Source organism: Suricata suricatta, chromosome 13 (assembly GCF_006229205.1).
Source record: "Suricata suricatta isolate VVHF042 chromosome 13, meerkat_22Aug2017_6uvM2_HiC, whole genome shotgun sequence".
NCBI classification, from domain to species: domain Eukaryota; kingdom Metazoa; phylum Chordata; class Mammalia; order Carnivora; family Herpestidae; genus Suricata; species Suricata suricatta.
Window position 1 is genome coordinate 54,410,529 of NC_043712.1, and position 17,015 is coordinate 54,427,543.

The 17,015-nt window shown below is 38.0% G+C and overlaps 1 pseudogene; it reads left to right on the forward strand.

Moving 5' to 3' along the window:
- Positions 1–14,641: 14,641 nt before the first annotated feature.
- LOC115277117 lies at positions 14,642–14,828 on the forward strand (annotated as a pseudogene).
- The last annotated feature ends 2,187 nt before the right edge of the window (positions 14,829–17,015 follow it).

A 17,015-nucleotide genomic window follows, 5' to 3' on the forward strand; every position in this document is an offset into this window, starting at 1 on the left:
TGTAAGTATACCACAGTGTGGTATATTACACTGAAAGAAAAAAATGAAGCTTTGTCCATTACACTTCTTTGTTATATAATTTTAACAGTTATTTCAGGATACCCTGAGAGCAGTATGATAAGTCATTGACTGATAGGCACAATGTGGGGGCAAAATCACATAATATTAATTATAATTAATTAATCTGTATCAAATCACATAATATTAATTAAATATAAGAATAAGTGTAAAATGAGGTTCTGATATTTTCTTTCTGGACCCCCCTAGGATTGTGAGAATTCCACCCTGGAGATCACTACTATAGGTAATCTCATTCTATCATGTGGAATTCATCTATGGGCTGGTGAAATCTCAGTCAGTAGCTCTAAGAACACTGTCTCCCCAGAGGTTCTGACTTATATGTCTAACTGCCTACTCCCTAAGCTCATTTAGACACCTAAGAGATTCATCAGACATTTATAAAATGTGTTCCTCTGTCTTTCCCATCTCAGTAAATGGAAGCACTATTCATCCCATTGGTCAGGAAAAAAACCAACACACTGAAGTTGTTTTTTCTTCTTTGTTTCAAGGCAACTGCATTCATCAATTGGACTAAGAGTCTAACTTGAAGCCTTCATTAGCTCTTATCTGCCCTGTGACAATAACCTAATTTATCTCTTCACCTTCTATGCTTAACCAGACAAGAAGTTACTCTCCACACACATTTTACTCTCCGTTTAGCAGCCTGAAAGAATTTTATTGCTGATACAGGGTCACCACTGCTCTCGACAAAACCCTTCAATAGAATAAAATCCAAATGCCCCCAGAAGCCTAAATGATTGGGACCCTCCTATCTCTTACAACCTGCTACCATCTTCCCTGTTACTCCTTTGTTCAATGGCAAAGTTATTACCCCATTGGCCATGTCCCCAGGTCTTTATACAACTTTCTATATCACTTTGTTCAGGTCTCTATTCCAATGTTACTTCTTCAAAGAGGCCTTGGCTGATGATCCCACCTGTCAGTTCTGAACCCCATCATTTATTACTTCCTTTTTAAGACTTTGTCTTTGAGTACTACACACTGCCTGTAAGCTTTGTTATGTATTGATTTTTCACGTATTGTTTCTCTCACTAATCACAAGGCAAGGTTTTGTCTTTCTTTTTCAATACTGACCTGAGAAATCTTTAGAGAACCGTGTACCCATTTATAATTTTTTTTTTTAATTTAGAAGGAGAGAGAAAGAATTGGAGCCAGATGTGGATCTCAATCTGGGATCATGACCTGAGCCAAAACCAGGAGGCAGAGGCACCATTGACTAAGCCACACAGGCATCACTTGCCTCTTTTTTATTTTTAGTGATGTCAGGCTAGACATCTGACTTACTTACTCCTAGCCTAAAGATTCATCAGTATTCCCACGAAAAGGAGTAGATACAACCCACCTCCAATATTTTTATTAGTTTCTATTAATGAACATCTATAATTTCCTAAGTGTTATACATACACTATATATCCTTATTTAAAAATGTTATTAAAATATTACTTTTATATTTGTTTTGCAGATGAAGACACAGAAGCTAATGGAGATTAAAAATTCTCTAAAAATCATGTAATTTTCAGTTTCAGGGTTTGAACTCATCTCAGTTTGGTTTCAAAACTAGATGTTTGTGCTTTGCAAGTACTGCTCACATTCTAAAAAATGAAAACTGGGAATGAAAAAAGTACTGTATTTTAAATCATAAAATACCAGCTTCGCCTCAGTAAACAAGTGCCTTCATTTCTCTGAGTCTCAGTCCTTCATCTGTAAGTCATACATAATAAAGATATATTGTTGGGGGAAAAAACTCAAATAAAAATAGCTAACAGAATGCATTGCAGACAGTCAACTAATAATAGTGTAATAAGTAAATGAATAAAAGGTAGAAATCTTAAAGTAGATAAAAAGTACTGAAATTAATACCATGTTCATAACTAACTTAGTAGACTGGGATGCATTTTATGCAGTGTCTTCATTACTACCAAGTAGTACAAGTAGTTTTGTGGAGCAAGACTTTTAAGCACTGAAGAAAGGGGGAAAGCTGAAATGGCAGTGTCTATTAATTACAAAAACCTGGAAGTAGATCAGAAGTAGTGTATTATAGCACATACACTGACATTGTTCCTTAGCTTTCTCACGTGTTCTAATGTGAGAGGCTGGTGCAATGTGTAAAAAGAAAAATGTACTCTTTTACTGAACATTGTGGACTAGTTAAAATGCCATAATCTGGCAAAGTTATTCACAGCAGAGGTCAGAAACGAATGTTAAAACACATGTGCAATACACAATAGAAATTATTGCTAAGATTTCTTTAGTGGAAATTAAGTTTTATAATTTTTTTTTAAGAATTGGGCTGTTCAGAAATATAGACATTGGCAGCATAGTCAAGACTTACCTAGAATCACCATTAGTGGGTGTGTGATATGTTCAAAACTGATGTGAAAATCACATCTCAGGGAAAAAGGAACTTATGCCTACTTCTTATTTTTTCCTTTCAAGTCTTACCAATGTCATTTATAAAAGAAGTTATCAGAAATCCAAATGATAAGGACCAGGTATTAGGGTTACATCGAGGAGAAAAAAATGTTTCAGGAGCATCTTAAATTTCTCAAAAGAGTTATTACTGAATATTAATATCTTTAGTGATCATTTGTGGCAAATAACACTGAATATAGTCATTGTCCAATTGGTTTACATGTTATTAAATTATCTGCTTACTTGTACTAAGCTTAGATTAATGGCTAGAATTCCAAAGACATGAAGGCAACTCAAAGTCGTCTGTTGGACCAGTCATGTGCTTTTACCTCATGGAGAAGCTTAAATTCAGTGAAAGCAAAGGGAAAGAATGTTAGGCTTGTGTTTTTGTGTCACTAAGCAGAGTTTCAGTGAAACATAGCATTTCTGTTTTAGGGCAGGATATTTGAAGTTGAGGTCTCAGGAAAAGTGTCTCTGACAAGACTTGCCATTAATTTCTTATTTGAGTTTTCAGATCTTTACACAATATTGCAAATATTGGTATAGAACAGTTAAAAATAATTTTATTTCTGCCTAGTGAAATTCTTTCTAAGTTAATTTTAAAGCAATTAGGGGCACCAGAGTGGCTCAGTCAGTTAAGCATCTGACTTCGGCTCAGGTCATGATCTCACAGTTGGTTAGTTTGAGCCTCGTGTCCAGCTCTGTGCTGACAGCTCAGAGCCTGGAGCTTGCTTTGGATTCTGTGCCTCCCTCTCTTTCTGTCCATCCCCCATTTTCTCTCTCTCTTTCTCTCTCTCTCAAAAATAAATTAACAGTAAAAAAAAAGTTTTAAAGCAATTAAATAATTTCTTTTTACTGATGATTTATATTCTTCTTGTTTCAGCCAATGATATTATAAGGTTTTTCTATGGAAAAATTTCTAAATACATATGTGTTAGGCATCAATGTCAAAACAAGCAGACATACTTATGTTTGGAGTCAAGTAGTGATTTGTTTAGTAGTTAAAATTATAATGCTCATTTCCAAAGATTATGTCTGCCCTATAGTATTGGTAAAATATACAGTTTTTGTGGTCTTGATATTTCTAAGCCTTTTCTTCTGTGGGCATTTTAGTCATCTTCCTCTTATTTAATATCTACCGTGTGCAGGGGCTGAACCAGGGCTGAGGCTTTGAAAATGAAGGGTAGTCTAGCCATTATACACCAAGTGCTTATAAAGTAGCTAACTATATACATCTATGTAATATTATGTATGTATATGTGTATATGTGAGAGAGTGCAAGAGGAAGCAAGCGAGAGCACACATATTGACTCATTTATTACTTAGCCATATTTTGAAATTATGTAGGAAAAAGCAAAATATCAAACTTATATAATCTATATCAATATTGTTGACATTGTTTCTGCTTTAACTTCTATTATATTTCTCATAGTTTAAGGTAAAGGAATAGTGATAACTTTTACTTGTAAAAGAAATACTTAAAAAGGCACAGTGAAAAAGATGTCAATGTATACATAATGGACACTGAACCATTTTCTTCATGCTCACTACTTCAAAAATTTAATGCACATGTTATAATTTATATATACATATATAGTGTGCTACTTATAGTAGTTTCACATATAGATGTCTATTACATAATATACATATAATATAATATGTGGTATATAAATATATGTATATATATTATTTGAGGAAATGCCTGCTCTGGAAATGAGTCTCTGTATGCAATTTGATGCACATATAAAATCGACATTGAGACTTTTTCCGAGATATATCTTACAAAAGAGGGCACCGTAACATCTTTGGAACAAAAATCTGACACCATAGATGAGGGTGAGGCAAGAGGTGACATTTCTTATTTCTCTTCTTTCAGTATGATTACTTGTGCAATATAGTTTTTCTAACTCTAGTTATAGTTACAGACAAATTTTAGACACTTAGTAGCTTATAATTTCCTCCTGATGCGAATGTGAAATGGATGGTCCTAATCACAGTGGTTCTCCTTTAAGTGAGAGAACTTTTATTCCTTCCATGTTAGTCTTCCATCTTCCACACAATGGCTTCAAAGATCACCATGCATATTTGTATAAATATAGTGCAATATAAGGAAAGAATATGGAGTATTATATGGGAGATTTTTTTAATGGCCCAGACCTGAAGGAAGCATCCATCACTTCCTGTAAAATTCCATTGGCTAGAAATTAGTCACTAGTCATTAGTCTGTGGCCCACTACTACAAGGAAGGTTGGGGAATATAGTCAAGCTATATGCCAATGAAAAAGAGGAAATACCCATATCTAGTAGACTCTATTCCACTGACCAACCATTAAGTATTTTTAACACTCCAAAATAGCCAGCATAACAATTATAAGTACATACTTATTAATGTTGCAGCTGAAAGATTCATATTTTTGAAATGTAGATTTCATTAGTGATTCATTGTTTCACTTGATCCTTTTTTCTTTGACCTATGCTCATGCTGCTCAGTAGAAGTTGTCTGGGAGAATTTCTAAACAGATAGATGCATCTCATGGGTAAAATTATTCATGAACCAGCCAATGTCTCAATCATAAAAGAAAAGTAGAGAATGGCCCTCTTCATCAATGAGCGTACACCTAGCTGAGAGAATTATAACCCCCAAAATACATTTGCTGAAATACCTGATAATGCATAAGAAATGGAAATTTGGCCAACAGTAAGGCCATTATGGATTGATGCATGATTGGTGGTGTTGTTCAGGGCAGAGTCTAAAGAGAACAGTAGTGATGCTTGGGGATTGTAGTGCTGCTATGGCACCAACATAATATTCTGTGCTTACACTGCTGTTACTGAAATGGAATGGATATCATGAACTTGTCGTATCATTAAAGGTTTGGTAGCACACTAACCAAAGGACATGTCCAAAATTCTGGATTCGACTCTTCCTCCCAATTGCCCATTTGAAGGACAATTGGTTGGTTGGTTCGTTCTTTCTTCCTTCCTTCCTTCCTTCCTTCCTTCCTTCCTTCCTTCCTTCCTTCCTTCCTTCTTTCTTTCTATGGGGCTTTTGTAGAAACATCCCTTACTGCTAAAGAACATCTGATAGTTCTAAGGCCAGAAAAAAATATGAGCTTTGGAAAGTATCATAAAACATTCAAGCAGAGAGGGAACAACTTAGAATTTACTGATAAAGTGAAAGTAGTATACTCAAGAGCAGGTAACAAAGAGGAATTTGGAGGGGGGATTTCACTGCTTTTATGGACAGGCTGTTGACAGCCTGTTGACCAACAGACAACCCTCCTTTGAAAAAAAGTCTTTGAAATCCTTTAAGAGGTTAATTGTTTTTTCTAGGAAAAGTCATTCCCTTAAAAATTAAACTTCAATTTTGAAATATGCAAATGCAGAAGTGAAGCTGTGGAAAGATTTATCATAGTCAGTGTCAAATTTACTAAGGAAATAGGATGAAATCCATATACAGTAATGAAGTGAGGAAGATCAAACTAGCTTATCTGCATTTCAAATAAATTTTTTATTGAATTAACATTCTATTTTCCTATTTATAGAATGGAAAATGAAACATTTTAAAAAGTCAACATTAGGAGATTCAGAGAGAGAAATGAAAAGCATTGTCAACATCGAGGGATTTGTGTGCATGTGTAATTATTATTTTGTGTAAGTCATGATATGTTTTGAAAGGTTATCATTCCTCCCTTTCTCCCTTTCTACACACATTCTACACACACACACACACACACACACACACACACACACACACACACACACTTTCCTTATCCTGAAACTTATATGGTGATCTGAGGGTACTAAATAATGTAAAGCAAATTCAGCTAAAAGACAGGTTTCTGTTGTTTTGTTCGTCAAAAAGTTTCAGAGAGACAGCTAATATTTCATTAATACTCACATTAAAGATATTTCTTCAATTTTTAGATAATCTTGCTGATGAGGCTTTGGAATGGTGGGGTTTCAAAGCCAACAGCCAAGAAAGAATTCTTGAAGCATCTTTGGTGCTGAAAAGGTGATTTTATTAAAGCAAGGGGACGGGACCCAGGGGCAGAAAGAGCTGCCTTGGGGTTGTGGAGAGTGGCTGGTTATATACTATGGAGTTGGGGGAGGTAAAGTCAAAAGGGAGGCCTCCAGAAGGACTTTGACATGCTAAAGAGGACACCTAATGTACCTGAGGCCTTGTTATTATCTAGCTAAGTTTGTTTTTCCTTTGGTAAGGCATTAACACTGGGAAAGTAGGGGGTTCCTGGACAAATGTTATACTGTATATTTATTTGCCTTAAGTATCTGTCAATGGACTGCAGGTTATAAAGAAATTTAATTTTACCTGCCATTTCCTTCTTTCTTTTGTTCCCCATATCAGTATGGAGGGGAAGGTGATATTGGGGCTCCAGGAAACTGAGTCTATAGGTTTCTTGAGATTAGACTAATTGATATGATTGCCTTTTTCTCATAAATTACTAAGATATTTGTACACTGATGAAGACTCCATCAGGCCAGGAGTGTGTGAGGAGTACCATACATATCCCACCTTGGCGTGGGGGTGTGTGCTAGCTTCTGCTTTGCCCTCAGCTCACCTTATTTTATGGCAGACAATGGTGGAGACTCCCTTGCCCTTTCTACTTCCCCAGAACAAAATTTACCCTCTTTTCCCTCCATACTCTGATAATCCACCAGAGGCCAGACCTCAGACCTCACCACAAGGGGAAGAATGAAACAGTTGGCAGTGCTGAAGTGCTGGGGACAGAATAGACGGCTGCAGGGGAAGGGCGTTTAAGGTCCTAGAGGGTGACCTTGGACGACTGAGTCAAGAGGGTGAGGGTCCTCCATGTACAGTGATGGTGCTAAGACACATGTTATACCCTGGAGAAGGCACTCTCAATTCCTGCCGCCCCATGGACTCTGTATGGTTAAGACACATCACTTAACTTTGAATTAAGCAGGTGACTTAAAATGACTTTTGTCTAAAACTGAGTGTGTTTTATCAGTTGAAGCTTTTGTGTAGGAGTGCCCTACCACCCTGTCCTTACCAATTAGAGTCACAGCAGAGTTATGATTGCTATCACCAACATAAAAGAATTTCTACACTTGATTGTTCTCCTGGAATGTTCAGTGTGAAAGGGTGGGTTGGCAATAGTAGCCCTCAGGCAGAAATGTGCACAACAGAGAAAAGTAGAAGAAAAAACCATTGATTTTTTTATAGGTCCCATAGAGAAAGTGAGGCAGATTTTAGTAGACTACTCATTGTAAATATCATGCCCATTTATTCATATGTGGTGTTTCTAGTATCTAGAAATTCTTGAGATTAACAAAAGGTTTTGGTAAGGTCAACAATGACTTCTAAGCTTTTTAAAAACTTTAAAAATTCCTAAGCTGATTCTAAGAAAAGTACTTATACAAACTGTATAGGAAAAGGCCTTTTGTTTTTATCTGGAGATGACTTATTAGCCCTGCTTATTTCATATTCTAGATCTTCCAAGGACTCATTAATTTCCATTTTTCAATTTTTATACTTGATTTTTGTTATTCCATAATTTAATTTTTTTAAGTTTATTTATTTTGAGAGAGAGAGAGTGAGCATGAGCAGGGGGAGGGGCAGAGAGAGAAGGAGAGAGAGGATCCCAAGCAGGCTCTATACTCATAGCAGGGCTTGATCTCACCAACTGGGAGATGACCTGAATGAAATCAAGAGCTGGTCACTTAACTGACTGAGCCACCTCGGTGCCCCCATAATTTAATCCTTGGTCTGGGCTGTTAGTAGTAAAGATATGTCTAGCTTAACCATTCATTATTAACCCTTTCGTTTATGTGGACATCAGCAGGGGTAGGGAACTCACACTCAAAGAGTACTTACAATACCGGGGACAAGTTTGCAACCCATTTGACACTTAATGCTCACACTAACTCTATAAGGTTCATATGCTTACCCATAGAAGTTCACAAAACTAAAATGATTTGCTTCAGTTTGGATACCGGTAAATAAGCAATCTGGGATTGAATGTGTTTTCTTAGTCCCATTTCCAGCAATATTTCTATAACATTACAGCTGATTGTATTTGTGTTATTACATAGCTTGAAATAAACAGGATGATTGTGGCAGGATGTGAGGACGAAGGAAGCACAGAGGGAATTATCAAAAGCAGCCTACAGATGGAGAAACTGGTTGGTAGGAGACATGTTTTTCATTTATGAGCTTATAAGACTATAAAAGCTCATAAGATTATAACTATTTAATATCAAACTCCTTGCCTACCAGTGGGATAGTGATCTGAGTGCTATTTGAGTCTCCTGTCAGTGGTCGTTATTAAATGTTTTCCTGTATTTTGAAATGAGCTCTACCAGTAGATTATTATCTGATGCAGAATTAGAAGTAGGTCAGTAAAAATAGAGCTCTGTATTCTTTCTCCTCCAACTTGCATGAAAGGTTTAAACGAACAAAATAGGAACTTGATGAGAAGGAAAATTAAGCCCAGATACTAATCAGTAGGAAAGATCAGATGGAAGCAAACAAGTTTTCTTTTGAATAGATGAAGCATAGTAGTCTAGTTACAAAATAATTTATATTCTTTATTCATGGAAGGATATATTAAATATTCTGATCATTATTTTAATCCCTGAGTTAAAAAAAAGGGTCCTTAAAATATTAGACACTGCTGTCATTGCAGTTTATTATTATTTTTGAAACATAATGTGGTAAACTAAATACTTCCACCTGGCTAATAGATTAACAAATTTAGCCTAAAATTGGCCAACGCTATTAAGCTTTTTTTTTCCAGCTGGAAATTTTCCACATTGGGGCACCTGGGTGGCTCAGTTGGTTAAGCATCAGGGAATCTTTATTTTGGCTCAGGTCATGAGGTCACAGTTGTAAGCCACCAAGCTTCTACTTTCCCTCTGTCTCTCTGCTCCTGCCTTGTTCTCTCTCTCTCTCTCTCTCTCTCTCTCTGTTTCAAAATAAATAAACATTAAAAAATTTTAAAAAGACATTTTCTACCTAAAAACTATTCTTTCGAAATAAAAGTGGAACACACACACATAGCAACCTGAACAAAAAGCAAAAGGAATGACATTAAGTATCTGTGCCCACCACTGCACTGCTATCCTCACCTTGGGAGGGTTAACTTCTAACAAATTAAAATATAACTAATTAACTGATTATATATTGTGATTTTTCTGAAGCATTTTTAGCCGTTAGCCTTTAGCCTATTATTTTTTCAAGTTTTTGTTTAATTTTTGTTCATTTTTTAAAAATTAAAAACATTAATGTTTATTTATTTTTGAGAGAAAGAGTGTGCAAGGAAGGGGCAGAGGGGGAGGGGACAGAAGATCCAAAGCAGGCTCAGTGCTGACAGTAGTGAGCCCAATGAGGGGCTTGAATTCACCTACTGCGAGATCATGACCTGAGATGACATCAAACCCTCAACCGATTGAGCCACCCAGGTGCCCCTCATTCTTTTTTTTTAATGTTTTTTATTTTTGAGAGAGAGGGCATGAATGGGGGGTGGGCAGAGAGAGAGAGAGGGAAACAGAAGACCCTAAGTGGGTTCTGTACTGACAGCAGAGAGCCTGATGTGGGGCTTGAACTCAGGGACTGCAAGATCAGGACCTGAGCCAAAGTCAGACCCCTCAACTGACTGGGCTACCCAGGTGCCCCTGTTCTTCATTCTAAAAATAATTGTGCCTTCTCAACGTGTACCTTATTTTCTAGCATTGCTTTTATTTGTAATAAAATGCAGACATTAGCAGTGATATCGACAGAGCGGAGCAAATTTTAGGAATTATAAGGAAACAGATTTTAGTTCAATAAGTTCAACAAAGAAGAAAATATTTAATAATGAGCCGGGAGCCCACTTGTCACTGAAGGCATTCAGACAAAGGCTAGATGAAGTGCAGGTGACATCTTGGAAAAGACTGTCACATTTAGAAGAAGCCTATATCACTCAGTGTTCATCTAACTGACAGATTCTATTATTGCTTTTAATGCCTTTACTAGTGAGAGAGTCAACAATGCATGAATAGAGGTCTTGGTGCCTGGATTCCCCATGAGAAGATTTACACTTGAATATAAACAGCCAAAAGGAAAGAGGCAAGTGCAAACCTGCTTATTGAAGCCAAAGTACTCTCCGTGTGGGAGAGGGGGCAGGTTCTGCAGGGTGGACATGGCCCTAGGTTGTTTGGGGTCATTGGATATTATTGTGTCTCTTAGTGCTGGGAGGAGCTGGGACATCCAGTGGGGTGGTCTCTAATGCAGACTGTTTCCAATCCTTTGCAGAAAGTCCTCCCACAGTTTGGGAGGGGAGTTTTGCACCCTACAAGTTTTGTACAGGAACCCTCCCTACAGCCTCTCTCCATCAGGCAGCACTGTTCCCCTAAAGCGAATGCCCTGGGGCAGAGGTGGAAGGGAGCCTGCACTGTACTTGTGGCTCTTGATCTGTCAGGCCTAAGGTCTTGAAAGCCACAAGGTCAGGATATTGAGCTCCCAGACTTCAATCTGTAGTTTATGTATCACTGTCCTTGTCTCCAGCTCCTGTCTCTCTCATTCTTCCTCAGGGACTTAGGACTCTGCCTCAGGACATTCCTTCCATTGTTCTTGTCTAACTTCTAAAAATACCAGGATAAATACTGTGGTGAAGTCTTGTAGTGCTCATCCACACTTGTTACCCTTTTCCCCAGGCATCGGGGTTATGTTAAGGTGTTCTCATTTAGCTACGTGTGATGAGTTTTGTCTGTGGGTTGGGCATGGAAGTAAAGCATATCATGTCTAGGCTGAGGCATTTAATTACCGGCACAATTCCTACATCTTTCTTGCTTGTGCCTGACAGTTATGAGGAGGCTTCGGGCTGAAATGGCAAGGCTGTAAGATCCAAGCAGTGTGGACTACAGAGGCTAAGTGGAATCCAACGTGGTACCACAGGCATAAGCATAAACTCTTTTCATTTGAAGAGACTGAGATTTGGACACTGCACAATGTATGCTTCACCTTTTCTTGGCTAGTTATGGGCTTTACATTGAAAGCTGTACTCAAGTTTCCTTCTGCCCCGCTGTCTACGCGAACAAACACAGCAGAGTCCCAAGAAAGCATCTCAAAAACCATGCAGGGTAGATTTGTTCATTCTAATTTTCCAGATAGGCAAGGAAGAGAGGTCATAAATATCTATCAAAAGTAGTCAGTAGAGAAATTGGAATTTGAATGTAGGGTAAGATTGCTGGCTGAAACACAGGAGTCCTAGATTAATTTGAATTTCAAATAAACAATAGTTTTTACTGTAAATATGTTGCATGGGGTGTACTTACGCTTAAAACTGTTGTTTATTGATATGAAAATTTACCCAGAAATCCTATAACTTTATTTGCTAAATCTGGCAACCCTAACTTAGAGTCTTCAAGGCACACACTCTATGATGCCATATTATGAAGAGTAATTATTTTTAATCAAAAGGCAAAAAGGGTATTGCTTTTTACTCTTCCAGATTATTCTCCAAGAAAGAGTGTGGATAATTTCAGGGGTGCCTGGGTGGCTCAGTCAGTTAAGCCTCTGACTGGCTCAGGTCATGATCTCGCAGTTCATGAGTTTGAGCCCCATATCAGGCTCTGTGCTGACAGCTCAGAACCTGGAGCCTGCTTCAGATTCTGTGTCTCCCTCTCTCTCTGCCCCTCCTCCGCTCACACTCTGTCTCTGTCTCTCTCTTTCTCTCTCTCTCTCTCTCTCTCAGAAATAAATAAACATTAAAAAAAGAATAGGGGTAATTTGATATGAATAAAACTGATATACTGATTTCTCCTCAACTGAAGTGCCAAGCAGCAGGTCCACACTTGCCCTACACCAGCATGTGCTGATAGCAGTGGGCAGGCCCCCTTCCCTGCCCCCTTGCACCTCCATGGAAGACTTGCACCAATTCATCACAGTCATTATTGTGGATGCTCCATTGTGTCATGTTGTGAAAAATGTAACATCAGCCTTCCATGTGTCCCACGAAAGCCTTACAGGAGGAAGCCAAGGTTCCTTTTTGGTTCTCTGAGGTGGGACAAGATTCAAGCTATTTGTAAGTTCCTTAGGCTGATTAATTCCCCAGCTTTCCAGATGTTGAAAGAAATATAAGAATTAGGTCATGGTATTATTTCTTTGTCCTCGAATACAAAAGTATTTAAACTCAGCCAGCAAAGCGTGTGATTTGTCCTTACTTGTTGCTGGAGTTTTCATATGACTTTCCAGTCAGACTGTGCTTTCAGGCAGAAATAGTTTTCATTCCTTTCTTCTTTTTTCATTGTAACTCATATGATCCTGGAATAAACCCAGTGTTTTGAGACTGAGATCCAGCCTCTGAGTAGTTAAGTATGTCAGAGTCCGGCCAAATAATCATGTCTTTGTTTCAGGAAAGTACTAGAAGCAGCTTTCTCCATCTTCTACTCTCAGTTCAGGTAACACCTCATAACTGTCTATGGGGTTAGCACTGGGCAATGGAATGGCACACAAAGAAATGAGGTGTGCCCACTCTTCCCAAAGAGCTCAAATCATTACAAAATGGGACAAAATAGTAATTGATAAGTAGATGTAAATGACCAAAGAAATAGGAATATAGAGTATGGAGTGATTAATTTTGGTTAATGATCTGGGATCATTCTTTAATTCAACAAATTATTGATCATCTATGGGCCAAGCACTGTGAAAAGAAAGTAAGTACTGATGTATACACTGCAAAAGTGGCCTTGATCTCAAGAAGCTTGTGTTCTAGTAAAAGAACCTGTGCAAACAAATGCACACACACACTCACACACGCACACTCAATCAAGTAAAAGATATGTCCCAAAACCTGACAGTTAAACAAAGACAGTTAAACAAAATGTGTGAATTAAGAACATTGCAAGTTAAAGGGTGCCCAGGTGGCTCAGTCAGTTAAGCCTCCGACTTCCCCTCCTGTCATGATCTCACGGTTCGTGAGTTCGAGCCCTGCATCAGGCTCTGTGCTGACAGATCAGAGCCTGGAGCCTGTTTCTGATTCTGTATGTGCCTCTCTCTCTGACCCTCTCCTGTCCTCTCTCTCCTCCCCCTTCTCAAAAATAAATAAATGCTAAAAAAACCAAAACCAAAACTACTGCGAGTTGTGATATGCATTATGAAGGAGACAGACACAGGGATGAGAAAGAAGCTAATGGGATGGTTGGAAAGCTTATTTCATTTTTAATGAGATCAGGAAGGTTTTTGTGAAGAGGTGGCATTTAATATAAAATTGTTAAAATGCTGCTTACATTGAATTTAAAATTATATCTTTCATATATCCTCTGGAATATAGGTAATTAATTTCATTTTTCTGTTTTCACGTTAGAAAGCAGGAACCTTTCAGTTTACTTGACCCAACCTCCCTAGCTCACAGCATGGTATTTGTGAGGTGACACACAGGGCTAACAGCTGCTAACAGTCTCACCAGCAGACTTGTTGGTGCTAAGACATTGAAGCACTTCCCCATTGATAGGCAAATAGTTTCCAGATCTGAGTCCCTTTAACGTTCTCTCTTAGGACCCTGCATACCTTCCCACCATCCAGCAAGAACTGGGTTAAAGCCAGGTGATACTGGACCCTGCTTTTTAAATCTGCCCAACCGATCAGTGAACCTTTCTTACTGCTATTAACTATTTTGAACATTATTCTTAGTTTCAATTAATCATTATCAAAAATAATGGATCTAGAATGGGATACTATGGTTAACTCAATTACAGAAAGCCCCTGGAATATTAAAAAGGCCACAGATATTGGTTATATAATCATATAATCAGAGACTGAAGGCAGAAATTGCAAATTCACAGTGACTTTTCTCTAAAACTCATAAACATCAGGATTTTAAATTCACGACTTTACCTATGAATAGATTGATTCCTACTGCTCCTTGGTCCTAAAAATGTTATTTTTTATACTTTCTTCACTAATTTGCCAATATATATTTTACATTTTTCTTAACTAAATGACATTTATAATAAAAATGGTCTTGATAGAAGAAAATCCACAAGGCAATATTTGTGATTTGTTGATGACTTGCTGCCATAATTTCCACATGATTTTTAGAATAAATCCATGTTTTCAGACAAATGATTTGTAAAAGATACAATATGTTATCAAAGTAATGGTTTTTATTTGATCTTTATTTCTCTAAGCTTTGCGCAGTGGCAGTATCGTGGCCAATGAAGTTCGTCTGAGGTGCGATATTGCTAATTGATCTTTATTTCTCTGAGCCATGCTTTAGTAATCTTTACCCGAACAGTAAGAATAACCTGGAAAAGACTGTGTTTCAGGAAGTCAAAACCAATGAAGCAATCATGTTTGATTTACTAGCAATAGGGGAAAGGGAGGGTATCTTTAAGAAGCCTCTGGAGAAGCTATATTATGTAAGGAAACGAGGTAGGTGAGGACTGGATGTTTCCAGCAGAGTAACAGTGAGGATGGCAAGGGTTCTCTAGAGAGGTAGGACTTGGATCGCAGGTTCCTAATGATTCCCATACCGAAGGTGAGGCAATAAATGGAAAGCCGCACGACTTTCAGGGGTCATTCTGAGCTCAGAAAATGAGGCTGCCAGCAGCGACATGTATTGAGTGTGTGTGTGTGTATAAACATATCAATACATAAACATATGTATGTACATATATTGTATATATATGTATGGAAAGAGAGAGATTTAAATAATAAACTAACAAGACTAGAGAGTAAAGATGTCAGAATAGAAGATCAAGCTGGAGAAATTAAGAATGCACATGCTTAAGTATGTACACCGGAGATTTGTTTTTTAAATTTTTAAAGGTTTATTTATTTTTGAGGGAGAGACAGAGAGAGAGAGAGAGAGAGAGAGAGAAAGAGAGAGAGAGAGAGAGAAAGAGAGAGGGAGAGAGCGCGCAAGCAAGCAAGTGGGGGAGGGGCTGAGAGAGGGAAACACAGAATCTGAAGCAAGCTCCAGGCTCTGAGCTGTCAACACAGTGTCCAATGTCGGGCTATAACTCATGGAAGGTGAGATCATGACCTGAGCTAAAGTTAAGACAACCAACTGAGCCACTCAGGCACCCCTATACATCAGAGATTTCTAAGGAGTGAACAGCATTATAGAGTGATTGGTTATTTTAAAGGCAAAAGAGAGATCATGCTGTCCCTTGTGTCAGACCCTCAAACGATTCCTCCTCACACAGGGAATAAAGTCCTAAATACATCTTCACACTCCCATGCTGGCACTGCCTCTTGCTGCCCATCTCTCTGACTTACCTGGTTGCATACTAAGTCCAGCCACTTTGGCAGCTCCTCTTTCACTTCCCATTTCCCATTTGTGATTTATTTACATTGTTGCCTTCCCTGGGGCTTTTGTTCTTGCTCTTTGCCTTGTTCAGACAATCTGATCCCTGAATTAATCCGGGCTCGATCCTTTATCTAAAATGCCAGATTCTCGGGGTTCCTGAGTGGCTCAGTTCATTAAGTGTCCAACTCTTCATTTCATCTCAGGTCATGCATGATCTCGTGGTTTTGTGAGTCTGAGCCTCGCATTGGGTTCTGCAAGGACACTGTGGAACCTTCTTGAGGTTCTCTCTCTCTCCCTCCCTCTTCCCCTCCCCTGCTCGCTCTCTCTCTCTCTCTCTCTCTCTCTCTCTCTCTCCCCTCTCTCAAAATAAAGAAAACTTAATAAAATAAAAAAAACCCAAAATGTCATATTCTCTCAAATTTGTCAACTTATTTAATTTCCTTCATAACATTCTCTCTACTGGAATTGTTTCTCTCATGTGTTCTTTACTTGTTTGTTTTCTTTCTCCTTTCCATGTCCACCAGAATGGACTTTGCAAGAGAAGGTTCCTTGCCTGTCATTTTCCCTGCTGCATTTCCAGTACCTACAACAGAACAGGTTCTGAACTGTACTGGACATTTATAATAAATTAGTATTGAGGAAATAAGTGAGGGAGGGAGTGAATTCTGAGTTTGCAGGCAATAGAAAGGGGAAAAAGGGATATGATTAGTTACAGACTTTTTATTGTCTAATAAAGAGAATTTCCTCTGATGAAGGATCAGAGTTTTTCTGTCAATAGTAAGGAAGACATTTCTCTGATGGGCCTTCATATAGGGACAAAAACATTGTATGTTACAATGTTCTGAAATATAGGCTGAAGGCATTCTTTAAAAAGTGTTGTTGTTTTTTTAGATGAAGCAGGCATTTTTTTATCCCTCTTACTCTAGGTACAATGTTTAAACTTCATTCATAGAAATAATCTCTTAGTAACTTCCACTCCATGGTCATGGACAGCATCACAGAGGATTCGACCACTTTGAAAGGGAATGGCATTGTGGTTGTCATAGCCCTCTCCTAACCCCTGTATTCTTCTCCATCATATTCCATGATTATACATACATGCATACATACCTATGTACATAGTTTTTTAACTACTCAATTTCCAAGCCTATGCTTATTCTTTTGATGTCTATCCAAAATTCTCCTTCAGGTCAATGTAGCATTTGAACTGTGGTACCCAGAATTGTATCCAGGACTTCACATGTATTC